The sequence below is a fragment of the Protopterus annectens genome, chromosome 3.part0, assembly GCF_019279795.1.
Source record: "Protopterus annectens isolate FY-2018-M chromosome 3.part0, PAN1.0, whole genome shotgun sequence".
NCBI lineage: Eukaryota > Metazoa > Chordata > Ceratodontiformes > Protopteridae > Protopterus > Protopterus annectens.
This window is the reverse complement of record NC_056731.1, coordinates 1,608,763,914-1,608,776,292: the sequence shown is the minus strand read 5'-3', so window position 1 is coordinate 1,608,776,292 and position 12,379 is coordinate 1,608,763,914. Positions and strand designations below refer to the sequence as shown.

Genomic DNA, 12,379 nt, shown 5'->3' with positions numbered 1-12,379 from the left:
GCCACATTCTGTAGTGGCAGCTGGTGACTTCACAGCAAGATGTAGGGGATGCTGCAAGGCAAATGAATAGTTGGGGCTAATTGGAAAGGGGTGGGGCTCTATTTTGACATGTCAATAACTATTACCTGTGATCAAACATCAGATGGAGTCAGTCAGTTTCATCAGACTGCCTTAGTATCCAGTGATTATAACCACTTTGGGAAATACATACACCTCAAATCTTTCTGCAATCAACAAGGTCAGAGTTAGGTGAAATGGAGCCCTAGGTAAAAGACTCCATGGGCCCTCACTGCACATTCTTCCCCCTTGCACCTCAACAGTGCTCTTCTTTCCATCCTAGTCCCCACCATCCAGATTGATTATTTCTTTCTTGTTTTTTCAGTTTCACTTCCACTTAAACCTTTTCTCCAATTTCTTAATGCACCCTAACCAACCAAAACTCTACTGTAATAAGTGTGAAGGAAGTAAATGAACTAAGTTAGAGGCCTGAGGTCTGCTAGGCACCCAGAATTTATAGGTTCTAGATGCTCTGATGTGTATCTTTAAAAGCTTTTTAATAACCTTTTTTTATCCAGTGATGGCCTGAACACAAACCAGAGTAAGGGAAACATTTAGTCTTATTATTTTCAAAGATGGGTCTAAAACTTAATGTTCAAAGCCACAAGAAAGTCTGCAGGCAACCAAAGTGTAGCAACCAACTAATAACAGAATAACACCTTGGAACTGGTGCACACAAGGGATTCCAACTCAAAACACCATCCTTTGAGAAAAAAAGTCTTTATAATCCCCCATTGCACCTGACGCATACTAACTTTGAAGCTTTGGTCGAGCATGATATTAGACACTATTTGAATACCAACAGGAGAAAGGTGTTTAATTTACATTCTGAAGAAAAATGAGTTTTGAAAAAATTGTGCTCAAACAAAGACATAAGGGTAATGAAACCCGACAAAGGGGGAGGGCTGTTGATTATGGATTTTTGGTGTTGTGCCACTAAAATATTAAATCTGTTGAATAGTGATTCTATGTATGTACAAATTTCAAATGAGATTAACATGACTTACAGGAGAACTGATTTGATTTTGAATGATATTTTTTACAGGGCATTATTATACACAACCGTCTATTTGAATTTCTTATGAATCTTAGACCTGTAATTCCATCTACTTTGGGATACCAAAGATCCATAAGGACTTAGTGGACCCACCTCTTAGGCCAACAGTAGCCACAGGACAATCTAAAACCTACCCCTTGGGAGTCTATGTGGTCAGAAAAATAAAACCTATATGGTGATTATATAATCATATATTAATAGATTCTAGGGACTTTTTGGCTAAAGTTCCTAATGGAGTTTATTTACCTTAATTTTGTTTGTTACTATTGATGTTCAGGATCTGTTTTCTGTAATTCCCCATGCCATTGGATTGGAATGGTGTGAGGATATTTTGATCAATCATGAATTTTTAATGAAAAATGAGCATAAAACTAGTTACGGAATGTTTGGAACTTGTTCTTGACAACAATTATCTGTAGTTTGAGGGGGAATATTATAAGCAAATGAGTCGGGTGGCTATGGGAGCTACCTGTACGCCTTTCTTTGCGAACCTGGTTTTATTATACTAGGAAAAATGTGCTGTGTTTAATTCCCCTTTTTGCCAGTATGGTGTTGTATCTACGTTTTTTTGGATTATGAGCCAGATTCAATAAAGCCTACACTAAGTCTACATGGTATGTATTCAATAAAATCCTTAGCATATTTTTTGTGCTTTCTAGTCACTCAGAAAGATTATCATCTACACTTTGTGGTAACCTTTATGAATCTCTGTCAATATTTAAAGCTGCAAGAATGTCAGTAGGAAAACAAATTAGGAGGAAGAAGGTGAGCGTTATGTCTGTGTTGTCTGTTCACTCCGAACAGTGTACACTTACTGTACACTTAGTGTAGGCTTTATTGAATTTCGCCCGGTGTCTTCCTATTGTGGAAACATACTAAATATGAATTAGATGCATTTATTCAATATATAAATGCCACTACAGATTTTTTAAAGTTTACACATAGTGTTGCCTTGCATGGATGTTAAGTTAATTAAGGATTCAGAGAACAATAGACTAAAATCAAAATTGTACAGGAAGGAAAATTTTACCAACTCATATTTATATTTTAACAGCAACCATCACCTTTACCAGAAGAAAATTATAGTAAAGGTTCAGATGCTTCAGGCTGCCCGCATGAATTTGGATTATAAAGATTTACCAGAGGAATTACAATTTGTGACAAGGTTGGTTTTACAAAGAGGTTACCCGGAACATCTTGTTTAGGGTTTGAAGAAAGAAATACAAGAAGGGTGGGGTACGAAATTTATCCCCCTCCAAGGTACAAAAATGGGAGTTAAAAGTAGTATTGATTTAGATCAGGACAGTGGGTTAGCGAAGGAATCAGAATTGAATTACACTATATCTTTAACTTTAAAATTCAGTCATGACACGCCAGTGATACAGAAAATTCTTCAAAAATATTTGGGGGTTTTCTCAAGGATGTTGAACAGTTTGGCAACTATTTCTAAACCACCTTTATATAATTATAAAAGGGGACAAAATATTAAGAGCCTTTTGGAAAATAGAGCCGACAAAGAGAGAACAGAAAATAGACAAAACAAAGTCGGTAGTTATAAATGTGGAATGTGCCATCAGTGTAAATATATGGTGCACTGTGCTGATCAAAAGAGCTTCCTACTATCAATATTCCTATAGCTGTTAATAAATATTTTAACTGTTCCTCGAAGGGTGTAGTGTATCATGCTTATTGCCAGCTGTGCTCATTTTATTATATAGGTAAAACAGAGCGAGCTCTAAAAATAAGGGTTTATGAATATTATTACGAAATATCCAAACATTTAGAAACTAATGCATTACACAGGCTTTTAAAACTGTGTGAAAAAGGTGTATTTTTGTTTTGGGCACTGTAACAAGTACAGCCTAGCTCTAGGGGTACACACTGGGAAACTCTGGTTGAATACCAGGAGCTAATATGGCTATTACTCCTTGATGTAGGTCTACCTCCAAGACTCAATGGACAGTTTTCTATTTAGCTAAATTATAATTCCATGTACAATTAAGAATTTTTTAAAAGAGGAGAAAAACTAATTCATTGATGAGCAATGGGATGAATAAAAATCAAAAACCAATGAAAAAGAATAATTATGGTTATAAAAATAAATAAGTCACTGTATATTTTATATATTTTACAATGATATGGTTTTAGAGAGCTAAACGTTTTGCTTGGGTAAAAAATCTTTGAAGAAATTATCCTTTTTTTTTGGAAGATGATTTTTTGAGAAAAAGTGCATTATGTTTTTATGTTTTTTTTATTAATATTGTCTGATGGGTTTTGTGATTTTATTGTGTTAATGAGATTGATTCGAGTTGAAAGGAAGTGATGTAATTATATAGGTTCATAGGTGTTTACTAGGTTAATGACCACAAGGGCCTTTTTAAGCCTAGCCATGCATCCCAAATCTCTGGCAAGTTCTGATACCCTTGATAAGTGTAAGCAGGGGCTTAGGAGATGAAACATTTACAGACAGGGGCCTGGGAGATGAAACATTTACAGGCTGCCTGTGTTCATTAGAGACAGAAGTGCCACACCAGGGATGAATTTCCTGTTCCCCATCCAATTGTCCAAGTTAGACTTGAATTGAGTTAGGAAGGAACTCTGTTTCACATGGATGGAGAGCCTGTTCCAGAGACGGGGTGGTCTCAGAGATATATACCTGTCTCTCCAGCAGGTCCTATTTATATCACAGGCAAGGTTTAAGTCTTTAAAGTGGGTAATTCTGGTGCTGTTTGTTTTGTGGATATGCAGGAGGTTCATCAGAGTGGGGTCTGACAATGCCTGTATACCAAGCATAGATCTCCCCTCAAAAGCCTGTAGGAGACAGAGTACAGGGATAGGGCTTTGAGGCAGCCTGTGGATGTTCCAGTTGTTGGATATGCCTGGTTAGGTACATACCAAAGGGGGCATTGTACTTAATGATAGGTCTGATGAATGCCAAATACAGTGGAAAAATTACTTCCTTGGATTTAGATGCCATACCTTTGTTTATAAGTTGCACAGCATAGAATGATTTCCTCCCTACACTTGATGGTCAAAAGGCTAGATTATTGTCTATGTGTGTCCCTAAATCCCTGATTACTGGGTCAACTCTAAGGGATGTGTTGTTAATATGATAGTTACCAGGGGGTAGATGGCTTCCCAAAAGATTCTATTATGGATTTCTTGGCATTTAGTTTTAGTCCGTGGCTCAGACATCAGTTGTTTGCTTGTGTCAGCCCTTTCTGGAGAACATTTGTGTCAGTGTGGGATTCAATGACAGCTCCTGATTTGCAATCATCTGCAAATTTAGTCAGCCAGAGACCACTGACATTGGCCTTGACTTCAGAGAAGTAAATGCCAAAAAAGGAGCAGCCCAAGGACCGATCCCTGAGGGACTCCACTTGTGACTGGCCTCTTTGTAGAGGTGGACTCCCACAGTTCTAACTTCCTGGGTCCTGTCTATGGGTGACAAACGGGTTTGTACCTAACCTCTAGAGTTTGTCAACAATACCCGAGTGGGGTATTGTGTCAAATGCTTTGGCCAAGTCAAGGTAGGCAGTGTGAACCATTTTGCCCTCATCCATTACTTTGCGATCTTCTCAAAGAAGTCCACCAGGCTGAGTAGGCATTACCTGCCCTTGATGAAACCAAACTAGATTGGGTCCAGTGTCTGGAGGCTTACTATATCACTATTGAACATATCCATGATAATTCTTTTCATGGCTTTACATATATGACGAGTGAGACTTATGGGTCTGTAGTTTCCAGAGTCTGTAGATGGCCCATCTTTGTGCAGCAAGATGACTGTTGCAGTTCTCCATTCAGGAGGCAAAAAGTCTGTTTGGAGGCTACATTTAAACAGCAATTCCATAGGGCCTGATAGGTCATGTTTCATGCTATTTAGAAGGTGTCAAAGGAAAAAACTTCAAAGACCAATACACGTAAGGTTCAGTTAAGGCACTTTTAATTACTTGCTGCAAGGAAACAAAAACATGCAAATACAAGGATTTGTCTAACTACTAACAGGAAGTATTCTTATTCTTGTACTGTTTTACAAGACATGGCCTTCTATGGCTAACATAATCAAACACAACTTTCAGTATTGTTCTACAGCAGATGTTACTCAGATTTTCTGCTGACATGACTAGATTTGTGAGAAACTTTTGAGAAAAACAACCTGGCCTTGGTGGGCACTAATTCGTTTACAGGCCTGTATTGTACAGTGTTACATTTCAAGGTACTTTTCTAACTTTGATACAAGTAAATGCTGATTGCAGTTCATATTTTCAAACAGGCTTTGTCCTAATTATCTAAAGCTTCTACAGTGGTGTATTTTCTCATAGCACAAGCGGAACTTCTTGTCTAAGTTTCATACAAGTAGTATTGTTCTATTCATTATTTTCCCAATGTAAGCAGAAATCATCTGCTTCTCAGCAAATTTCCAAGGCACAAGCAAAGATTTCAGCTAACAATACAAGGTCAGAAAGCATCTGCAGTTTGTTTCAGAAACTGACATGTCTATAACGTCTTTAATCAGTCTTTTCATGCAGGGGATGCCACAACAAACACATACTCCCAGTGGGAGTATTCCTACACAAATGGCAATCAGGATGTTCATTAGGATGGTACCCCACCCCCCAAACCATTTCTGGAAAAAGTCCATCAGTGGGTTTGGGCCTGGTTTGGTCATGGCCAACACTTGCTGAATTACCTCAAGATGATTGTCTATCTCTTGTTTATGGTCAGGAATATACGAACAGCATTCTTCTTGGATTAAGGCGCAAGTACCACCTCTCACCGCTAGGGTGAAGTCGAGAGCCATGCGGTTCTGAAGTACTACAGTTCTCATAGCATTCAGTTCATCAGTCACCAATTCGAGAGCAGAAAAAGTTGCATTACTCATTACTTCGAGAAGTTTTGACAGTTTTCTCAGCTCGCAGATCAATTTCACTGCTCCATATGCTGGTAATATGCCTACCCACGATGTAACACTATCACTCAAGTCCATATGTGTCAGTCCTTTGCCTAGGGAATGATGGTCTTTCCAATGCACATTGATTTGTCCCACTGGATTTACAGGTTTCTTGACGACCTCTCGAACATTTCGAAATTTTTCTCGAGGCAAAACTGCAGTGTGTCGTATGGCCAGAACCAGGTAACCCAAAAAACAACTGCCGGACCAATTCTCAGGTAACCATTTGTATGCCTTTCTGCCACACACAAAAATAACAGTCCTCTACTTTAGTAGTAACTTTGCTATGAATATACACTCGCCCTGCATGAAACATTTTCTGTTAATTATAGGCAGTTGTTTATAAAGAACAGAATTATGTTTTACTTCATCAAGTGTTTTGTGCATCAATCCAAGAAATGAATCATAGTTTGTATTACAATAAAGATCTACATTGTTACCTTTAGTGAAACATCTATAAAAAACAGTCACATTGCAATTGCACCAACCCACCTGAACAGTATAATTTTTATAAAAACACACAGTTCCCTTTTGTGGAACAGACAATTGCAATGCTATTTTATCTTGTGATGTAATGGCTGAGGTATCATAAATCAAGTTCTCCCAGGTCTCATTGACCCCTAGGGAGACTGTAGTCATTAATAACCCCCCGTATGCTGTCGGCAAAGCTGTGCAAATCCAGCAATTCGAAACATTGAAAGTCTCAGCATACACATATTTAATTGCCTGGTAAGTGTTAAAGTTTGGATGCCAGTCTATGAGTAACGCTTCACATTTATTCAGTTCAGTCTGTGTGGCTGGGAAAAGGAAAGGCCACAACAAAAAGATTATTGTCACTAGTACAGTTAACAGGATAATTATGCAATACTTCTGAGGAAAGGGTTGTTCTGCATTCCTGTTTCTTCTGGACTCTATCATTTTTACTCTTGGCATGTGACAAGATTTTTGTCCAGTTCAAAGTTTTTGACTAATTTACAGTGCATCAGGTGGATCCAGGAGGAGCGCTCCGCTATCTTGACTGCAGTGGGTGTCGACAGAAGCACTTGATATGGACCTTCCCACTTTGGTGATGCCCAATTATTTTTCTTCACTGTCTTTACCCAGATCCAGGTGCCAGGGGACACTGCCACTTCTGACGGTCTGGTTCGTTCTTTATCTGAAACAGAATTTGACTGCAACAAATGTTTAGAATGTAACAAGTTTTGCATATACTCAGCTAGTGTACTGTCAACTTCCTGGTCTGCGGGCATGAGAGATTTCCACTGAGGTATATAATAAGCCCTTCCAAATAATTTTTCAAAAGGAGTCAATCCTTTTGCATTCGGAACAGTTCTCATGCTCAACAGTGCCAGGGGCAGACAGTACACCCAATTTCTCTGTGTTACTACTATTAACTTCCTTAGTTTATTCTTTAAAATCCCATTATGCCTCTCTACTAGCCCTGCAGATTGTGGATAATACGCACAATGATTTTTTAAAGAAATATCAAAATGTCTACTTAACTGTTGTATGGTCTGGTTTATGAAGTGTGTGCCGTTGTCACTGTAGATCCTTTTCGGAATGCCGAATCTAGGGATGATTTCTTTAACAAGAACTTTGGCCACAATTGCCACGTCTGGATTTTTAGTCAGAAAGGCTACCACCCATCTGGAAAACATATCTACAATGACAAGACAATACTTCTTATTTTCACATTTATTCAACTCTATGAAATCCATACAGATAGTATGAAATGGATACGGTGGTGTAGGGAAACTCCCTTGCTTGAGCTTTAACGCCCCTTGTGCATGATGTTTATTACAAACATGGCACATCGAACAGAATTATTTAGAGTAATTTAAGAACCTATATGTCGTGAACACTTGGTTCACCAGCTGTACCATCCCCCCTGTTGACACATGGCATTGCCCATGGCTCAACAAAGCTGCATATCTAAACAAATTAGACGGCAATATCGGTTTTCCTTCTTTGGAGATGTACAGCCCCTTTTCGAGAATTGCTCCTCGTTTTACCCATCTTTGTTTTTCAACTTGCGTAGTAAGTGCCTGCATTGTCTTTAACATTTCTAAGTCTAAAATCTCAGAGGGTTGTAATTCCTCATTCAAAAGAAATACTTCTGAAGCTGCCTGCTTTGCAACTGTATCAACTCTCGCATTACCTTTTGAAATGCTGTCCTGTTGCTTGGTATGAGCTGTGCCTTTACAAATAGCTACTTTCTGAGGTAACTAAATAGATTCTAAAAGATCTAAAATAAACTGTGCATGATTGATTGGTTTGCCAGTAGATGTTATCATTCCTCGATTTTTCCACTGTTGTGTAAAAACATGTACAGTAGAAAAAGCATACTGGCTGTCCGTAAAAATGTTTAACCTTTGCTAAGGTACCTGCCCGTGTCAAGGCAATCAATTCTGCTGCCTGTGCAGATAAATTGTGTGGTAAAGATTTCACTTCTATAATGTCAGTATCAGAAACTACTACATATCCTACTAGGTTCTGTCCTGCAGGACCCCTTTTGCATGAGCCATCCACGTAGTATGTCACCTCGGCATCATCCAAGGGAACATCCTTAAGGTCTTCTCTAGGCAGAGTCTTTTGCTCAATAACCTGCGGGCAGCTGTGTGGTGTGCCATCTGCAGGGGTTGGGAGCAAGGTAGAAGGGTTCAAAGTCGTACATAGTTCAATTGTCATATGAGGTTGGCTCAACAATATAGTCATACAGGAAAGATTCCTAGCAGGGGAAAGATATGCTACCTTCTCTTGCAGTAAAATAATCACGACTGCATGAGGCACTCTCAATGTGAGAGGGTGGAACAAAACTACTGAGGCCGAAGCCTGTACTGCCATTGCAGCTGCAACTACTGCTTGTACACAGTGGGGTAAAGACCGTGCCACTGGGTCCAGTTGTGATGAATAATAAGTAATAGGGCGTTGCTTGTCCCCATGCTGCTGTGTTAACACTGATGTCATATAACCTTGTTTACAATCTACAGTTTGGAAAAAACGTTTATGATAGTTTGGTAATCCCAAAACTAATGAGGACGCTATTAACTGTTTCAGTTTGCAGAAAGCAGATTCTGCTTCTGGTATCCATTGTAACAAATACTGTGCTGCCATAGGCTTTTTATAAATCAGATTAGTCAACAATGCAGATTCCAAGGCATAGTTTGGAATCCAACTCCGACAAAAATTAGTCGTACCCAGGAAGGACATCATTTCTGTCTTGGTAGTGGGTTTTGGTGCTTGCAAAATCGCTACTTTTCTGTCCTCATTTAATGTCCTGCCCACCTTGGATATTACATATCCTAGGTATTTAACTTGTTTTTTCCAAAGCTGCAGTTTATTTTTGTTTACTTTATGTCCTTCAGTGGTCAAAAATTGTAATAGTGCTATGGTATCTTCCTTACAATCTTGTTGGGTGGGGGATGCCAGCAGGATATCATCAACATAAAGCAAAATCTGGCTACCTCTTGGTGGGGTAAATCCCGCCAAGTTTCTTGCCATTTCTTATGAGAATATTGTTGGACTTTCACAATACCCCTGTGGTAGTCGCGTATATGTATACCTTTTCCCCTGAAATGTGAATGCAAACCAATATTGGCTGTCAGGGTGTATCGGTATCGAGAAGAACGCATTGCTGATATCTACCACAGAAAAATATTTCTGTTGAGGTTTTAAATCATTCAACAGGGTGTGTGGGTCTGGCACCGTAGGTGCCCTTGGTATTACTGCCTCATTTACAGCTTGTAAATCTTGGACCATACGCCACTCTCCATTTGCTTTCTTAACAGGAAATAAGGGTGTGTTACATGGTGAATCAGGAGATTCCACCAGCACCCCTTCCTTAAGTAAAGCTGCTATAATAGGTTTGATTCCTACCTCTGCATCTTTTCTTAAGGGACACTGTCTTTTCTGTGGTCTAAATGCTGACTTTGGCGTAACAGTAACTGGTCCCGCTGTACGAATAAGTCCTACATCTAACTTTCCTGGTGACCAGAGAGTTTCTGGTATATTCTGTAAGGCATTCTCTTCCTCCTTTAATAGGAGTGCTAATCAGCTGTCCTTGCAAGACTGCAAGTGTACAGCTGAGTGGGTCTGAGTTATCCAATTAAACTTCTGCATTTGTATTCCCTGTTCTGACAGTTCTAACTCTGTCTGTTTTTCCCATCTCGTGACTTTTTCTCCTAAGTCTACCCATTTCACATTCTTGTCCTTAGTTAAGCTAACATGTGGTAATCGATTAGATTTATAAAGTGCAAAGAACTCCTGGGGCAATGAACAGCTGACTACACTGTTCCCTTCTGTGTCCCAGTACAGATTATGTAATATCAATCTGTTTGCACGATTTCTAAACAATTCTTGCTCATATTCCTTATCAGGTCCTGGTGTGTTACAATAATACAGAGTACAGTGCAACAAATGTTGTTTATCAATGTCAAAGGAGGGGAACTTGCTGATGGCTGCGTTCATCAACTCTTCGGTCACTGCCCCTGGACCAGTCGTAACCAAGTCCTGGCTGTACCAATAAGACATTTTACCCTCTGTTTGCACTGCAAAGGTATCAATTTGTCGCTGTGCTTCCATACCCTGCATAGTCGGAACTACTGCTATACAAAATAGCTGCATAAGGTCTCTGCCCAAGAGGTTTACTGGGCATTTTGCAGAAACAACAATTTTGCTTTTCTGGGTCAATCCTGAAACAGGATCAGTTATCACAATATTATGGGAGAGGGGCTCCCAATACAGCTGTCCATTACCTGCTTTCACTAGTATGTAATCAGGTGACTCTGAGTTCTCTGGCAGTTTGGAGGGATGTATCAGGGTCCGTGATGCCCCTGAGTCACACAAGACTCTAACTTCCCTCCCTTCTACCAGGAGCGTAACTTCTGGTTTCGTGTCTGCTAAGTAGAGCTCTAAGCTCAATAAAGCCAAATCTAATATTTCATTTACCTCACTATCTGTGACTTCCTGCACTTCCTCTATTTCTTCTGTCACATTCTCTACTCCCTCTATCACATTCTCATTTGCATTTCTCTGCTAAACCCTTCTAGTGATTCCTGACTATCATATAGTCAGTCCTCACCCTCCTTATCGTCCGTGGTTGCTTTCTTGTTTTTCTTGCAATCCCTTGCCAAGTGTCCCTTTTTACTGCATTTAAAACATTCACCTCTTTTCTTTCGCCCTTCAAAGTCCTCTGATCGCTGATCAGATTGTTTGTTTCCCTGGGCATTTCTCTTACCTTTTTTCCCGGACTGTACTACATAAACTTCTGCTCCATCTTCTTACAGAAAATACTTGGGCTTTCTTTTTCTTTTTGCTATTAAAATGCCTTTCGGCATGCCTAGCATATTCAAGTAATGACTGTAACCTGCTTGTACGATGATCTACCATGTGCTTTGCAATAAAGCTGCTTATGGGTGCAATACTGCCTTTCAAAAATGCATTCTTTAACTGCTGCTCATATGGGGAATCGTGTGTCTGATCTTCAAGAACCTGCATTCCACAATGGTTATTAAAATATTCTAATAGTCTGATATAGTATCTGTCAATAGTTTCACCTTCCTGTTGGATGCATTGATTAATGCAAGTCCAGTCTGCCCTAGGCTTCCATTTCTCAGAGATGCGGTCTGTAAGACCTTTCATTCTGATGTCTAATTCTGCGCTTCTATGTGGGAGGGGCCTGAGTGCAGCGTCACGGGGATTCCAGTCGCCACTAATCATGTGCCAATTTGGTCCCACAATTTGTCTGACTACTTTTTCTACGTCTTCTCTGTTTAAATTATAACTTAGCCTCATTCCTTGCAAATCTTCTAAGAACTTTCTAAAATTAACTTTTGGATGGGGAATTCCTTCAGTGGCTTTCTGTCTTCCGGAGTCCAGGGTCTATACACTAGAATAGTCGGGTTCTGACCTTCTTGTCCTGCCTGAGGATTAGGCACTTCTATAAGTGGGCATATTTCTTCTTCACTCATAGATCGTGAATTTCTACCCATTTCATATAACTCAATGTCCACTTTTGAGTTTCCTGCCCGTGTTCGAGACATGGTCTCGACAGGATCTCTAATAAACGGTTTTGCTTTTGTAGTGTCTCTACTTACAGTGACAGCAGGATATCGCGGGGGTGGACTAACTTGTTCACTTGCCTCATATTCTGGTAAGGGAGGCAGAGGGGCTGATGCTATTACTAAGTTATTGTCCTCCTTATCTAAAAACATTGCTTTTGAATTATTATTCTTTTGTTCCCTTCGGTTCACTTCCTCAATCCACCTGTGTGCCTGAGGAATTCCTAATTGACGTTGCTTTTTTACCCGACCTTT

The 12,379-nt window shown here is 39.6% G+C and overlaps 1 protein-coding gene across 1 annotated transcript in view; it reads right to left on the bottom strand.

Annotated features, from left to right (window-relative positions):
* Nucleotides 1–12,379, bottom strand: part of RGS22 (regulator of G protein signaling 22) — a 971,253-nt gene that overhangs the window by 274,478 nt on the left and 684,396 nt on the right. The gene's annotated exons all lie outside the window — the stretch shown is intronic.